Raw genomic sequence first — 5,721 nt, 5'->3', positions numbered from 1 at the left:
TGTGTATGTTGGAATGTAAATGCAGTGCACCCATGTGTAGAACACAAAGGCATTTACAATGCCCTTAAATATCTATAGCCAATATATGTACTACTAGACATATATCCTTATATACCGGGAAGGTATTAACACACTTCTGAAAGTCCAGAGCTAGAAACTAGCTTGATAATTATCAGTAATTAATAATAATATTAATTACCAGTCATTTGATTCCTCTATTGCCGCTGTCTGGAGGATTCCATATCTTGCTTCTCTTCACTTTCAAATAGACACCTAGAAAAAAAATCAAGAAAGAGGTGTGATAATAAATTCCTGGTATATGCTATAGATGTATTGAAAACAGTAAAGAGATTTTAGTGTGCCTAGTTTCTAATGAAACCCCCAAATATTTTAAGGGCCAATTAAAACCTTTCTGTGATACATTCTGAGGAGCCAAACTAGAGATCCAACCTCAAGTCTTCCTATCCAAGAGTATGAACAAACCACCCCATCTTGACTAGAAGCCATAAGTAGGATATAATCAACTCTGATCACAACCCTAAAATTAGTCACCAATCACATCAAAGATCAGATGTCTAGAAGAAATAGCACTCTCCTCCACATCTGTATAAAACAGAAAAACATTCTACAATCTATTCAGTGGACCATTTACAACTCATATATGACATGGGCCTAAATGTGACCTAGAGAGGACACAATATAGCTATTATCCGTCATCATGAACAATATCACACATTCAACAAAGACCTCACATGCGCCAGGTTAAGACACAAAGTGATATCACTAGTAGCGAAAATAGCTAGATGCTGACTTGCAACTTGTGACCAAATCACTAGAGAGGCAAAGAAAATTAGACACATCAACTATACTGTGCCACTCATAGTAAAAAAAGAAACATCGTCCACGCAAACCCTAAATCAAAAAGCCACACAGTCACAATTTTCCAATGACAGCCAAAATGCACCTATGACAGCTACATTGTCCCACCACATCTAAATGGCTCCAATGACAGCCACAAAGTCCTCAGTGCCAGCTACATTTCCCCCACATGACAACCACAAAGTCATCAATGCCCCCTATGCAAATCACCATGCCTTCAATACCTGCTAAGCCAACCAAAATTCCCACATGACAACCGTAGTGCCTGCCGTGCCAGCTACAAGACCTTAAAAAAAGCCACAATGCTTTTCAGGTCAGCCACAATGCACTCACAACACCCACAATGTACCTTATTCCATCTACAATGTGCCATGCCAGCCACAAGGTTTTTTATAATAGCCACATTATGCCCCATGTCATTTACATGGTCTCCTAAGTCACTAAAACCCCATGACACTCACATTGATCCCATGACACACGCAATCTACGTTATCTCCACAAAAATGCCTTAATGGCAGCAACCACGCTGTCAGTGGCCACTATGCCAGCCACAAAGTCCCCATGCCAGCTACAGTGTACTTTATCCCAGCAGCAATGCCGGTGATACCCCTTATCCAAGCTACAATGACCACCCAAATGTCCTTTATTCAACACACAATGGCCTCAGTATCTATATGCAAACTACAATTAACCACATGACAGCCACAAAGCTCCCATGTAAGGCACAATGCGCCAATGACAATGACATTGCCCTCAATGACACCAAGGCATTTACAATGCCCAATGCTGGAAATAATGCTCCTGTAAAAGTGACTATGCCCTCATGAAACCCACAATGTCATTTATAAGGGACACAATGCCACTATGACAGTCAAATGCCCTCCATAACCGCCACAAAGCCGCCAGAAAATCAACAATCATGCGACCACAATGTACTTTATCCATGCAACAATGCAGTCAATGCCCCTTATGCCAGCCCGAAGGCCAAAATGGAAACCACCAAATGTAAATGCTCCTTTGCAAGCCACTATGCCTTTATTAAAGCCAAAATAAACTCACTTTCCCCTTTGCTAATCAAGACATGACAGACACAAATCCCCGTCCCAGCCATAATGACACCTGCAAGCCACAATATCCTCATGACACTCGCTATGTCCCATATCCCAGTCATAATATCCTCAATGTTAGCCACAACTTCCTCCCTGCCAGCCAGAATGCCAACCAACCACAAAGCCCCCATTACATCCAATACCACGTGACAGCCATAATGCTTCTAACCAATATCCCATATGGCAGCTAAAATGTCTCCATGACAGATACAAAGTCCAGTGTCCCTTATTCCTTTCACAATGCCCCTTATCCAAACCACATTGCTCTCAATGCCGCCTAAGTTAACTGCAATACAACCATGACAGCCACAATGGCTTCAATAGCCCTATGACAACTACAATGCCCCATGACAGTCATTATGCCAGGTGCCACAATGCCACTATGCGAGCCACAATGTACTTTAGCGCAGCCACAGTACTGCCAATGCCTCTTATGCCAGCCCCAATGCCCCCATGATCATAAATTGTCCTCCATGCCAGCCACAGTGCTCTAAATGCCAGCTAAATTGCCCCCATGAAATCAACAATGTCCCTTTTCCCAGTCAAAATGCAGCCATGACATCTGCAAGGTCCACAATGTCCCTTATCCCAGCCACTATGCTCCATGATAATCTAATGCTCTCAATGCCAGCCATATTGTCCTCAATGCTCCCTAAGCCAACATCAATAGAACCAGGACCACTAAAATGCCCCATGACAACCACTATGTCCTCATTGTCCACTTTACCAGACACAATGCTTCCCTAAAATCCACAATGACCCCATGACAGCCACAATCCCCAAATTACTCATATGCGAGCGACAACGCCCTCAGTGCCAATTACAAATTTATCGAAGAACCAGAAAGCCTTCAATTCTATCTATGCCAGCATCAATGCCACCACAAATGCCACATTGCACTCCATATCAGCCACAATGGCCTGAATGCCTTTTTTGCATACCTCAATACTCCCATGACAACTACAAAGTCCCTATGTCAACCATAATTCCTCCTATGGCAGCAATGCCCACATGCCAGCCACAGTGCTCCTCTGGAGCCATTATGCCCACATTTCTGCCACACTGTCCCTGAGCACAGCCACAATATCTCAATTACAGCCACAATGTTCTCAATTCCCCTTTTGCCAACGAAAATGCAGAAATGACACAATGCCCTCCATGCCTGTCACAATGCCATTAATAGCCCTATTCCAACTAGATTGCCCCCATTCTACGCACAATGCCCTTAATGCAAGACGCAATGCCCACAGAACACCCACTATATATCTTATCCAAATAGCCAAATACCAGCCACAATGGTTCCCATTCAAGCAACAATGCACTCATTAGAGCCACTATGCACCCATGACATCCACAATGTCCCTTATCCCAGCTACAATAGCCCTATTACAGCCACAAGTCCCACAATGCCAGCCACATTATCCTTAATGCCCCCTTAGCCATTCGGAATACAACCATGACAACCACAATTCCCTTATTGCCTCTTAAGAGAACCATAATGCCCCAAGACAAACAAAATGCTTTCATGACAACTACCACTTTCCCAAACACAATGCCCATTTTATTACCACATCTCCAACTAAGCAACAATGCCATCTAATGACAGCAACAATGCCTTCAATGCTAATTACAATTCCGCGAGGACAGTTACAATGTCCACATGACAGCCGCTATATGTCTTATCCAAATAGCCAAATACCAGCCAAAATGGCTCCCATTCATGCAACAATGCACTCATGAGAGCCATTATGCCACATGACATCCACAATGTCCCTTATCCCAGCCACAATATCTCTATTACAGCCACAAGTCCCTCAATGACAGCCACATTACTCTCCATGCCCGCTTAGCCATTCGGAATACAACCATGGCAACCACAATTCACTTATTGCCTCTTAATAATGCCCCAAGACAAACAAAATGCTCTCATGACAACTACCACATTCCCAAACACAATGCCCATTTTAATACCACATCTCCACATAAGTCACAAAGCCCTCATTGTTCACTTTACCAGTCACAATCCCAACACAATTATCACAATGCCTCCAAAAAAGTCACAATGTCCTCATGACAGCCACACTATCTCTAATTCCCAGTCACGATGTTTTCAAAAAAGCCACAATGTCCTCTGACAACAACAACAATCACGGAATGCATCGTATTACAGCAACAATTTCTTCGAAGCTAATTACAATTCCGCGAGGACAGACCCTATGCCCTCAACTCTCCCTATGCCAGCCACAATACCCTCCATACCAGCCAAACATTTCCCATTGGGGAAGTGGAGATGGTGATGAATGTGTATGTTGGAATGTAAATGCAGTGCACCCATGTGTAGAACACAAAGGCATTTACAATGCCCTTAAATATCTATAGCCAATACATGTACTACTAGACATATATCCTTATATACCAGGAAGGTATTACCACACCTCTGAAAGTCCAGAGCTAGAAACTATGAAAAACACTGAGAACAAAGGAGTCATAAACTATTGAGATAAATTTGCCAATGGCATAGAAAAATAAACTTTATTAGGACAGTACAAATTACATACAATTTAAAATTAGACTACAAAATCCAAAACCTGTACACCTCCCAAGTGGCATAACTGAACACAGAGGAAACACCTCTTATAAATGCAGCTCCGGGAAAAAGAGAGTCGTTATACCGAATGAACTAGGGCTCAAGTAACACATAATGAATTCAATATGATTGAATATCAGTAAAGGCAAAACAACGCCAAAGTATGAAATGTAGATGAAAATGTGTCATACATAAATCCAGACTCATAGTAGCATTATAAGTAAATGGTTAAATGCTGGACTCAAAAAATGACAACAGATTGTTTACATAAGCCCACATCAAGCACGACATATCTTCCCAGCAAGTAAAGCCATAAGAGGAAAGGCAGGTAGAAGAGGTATAAGGTAAAACCTATAGTGCTACTAACCCATATAGTTCCTGTGGTTCAGTGACTTCCCGAGTACGGAAGGACCCCGACGCGCGTTTCGCGTGGATGGCTTTTTCAGAGGGGTATACTAACTTCGATCAAGTCCTTCTACCATAAATATATTGTTTAATCCAGTCAGCTGGTACAAATTGGCCAATGAAAACAGATCACTACGGCCGTGCTTGTCAGACCGAAACATCGCGAGACTCGCACACCTGCCGGCCGAGTCCCTACTACGCATGCGCGGCTCCGGAAACCGCGCACGCGCAGAGAGGCACAAACGGCAGACAGGGTCAGAGCCAGCGATGACGCGTATGACAGGCAGGGCCGGTGTGCAACATCATAGGATGAAGTTATGGTAAGTTATAAAAAACGAATATTACTGCTACAAAGTTATATACTGCAGTAATTTATCTAGTGCGGATGTTAAAGCACACATCGATCAATAAAGGTTCACACTAGAATTGATCATAGTAAGAGCAATATAAAAGAATCGATATAATAAATCGGGATAACAGAGAAAATACAGGATGGCAAGTGAACACCCAAAAAGCTGTGTTAAGTTAATAAATAAAGTACATAGAAAAAAGAAGAAAGTTCATCAATAAAAACAAACCAGTAGGAGATGAAAATTCATCAATAGAAACAAACCAGTAAGAGATGAAAATTATATACATAAATGAATTGAAAGTGCACAAAATACAATCCATGTTATAATAGCTAGAGCTAGAAACTAGCCTGATAATTATCAGTAATTAATAATAATATTAATTACCAGT

Source organism: Rhinoderma darwinii, chromosome 3 (genome assembly GCF_050947455.1).
Source record: "Rhinoderma darwinii isolate aRhiDar2 chromosome 3, aRhiDar2.hap1, whole genome shotgun sequence".
In the NCBI taxonomy this organism is placed as follows: domain Eukaryota; kingdom Metazoa; phylum Chordata; class Amphibia; order Anura; family Rhinodermatidae; genus Rhinoderma; species Rhinoderma darwinii.
This window is presented reverse-complemented; position numbering follows the sequence as displayed.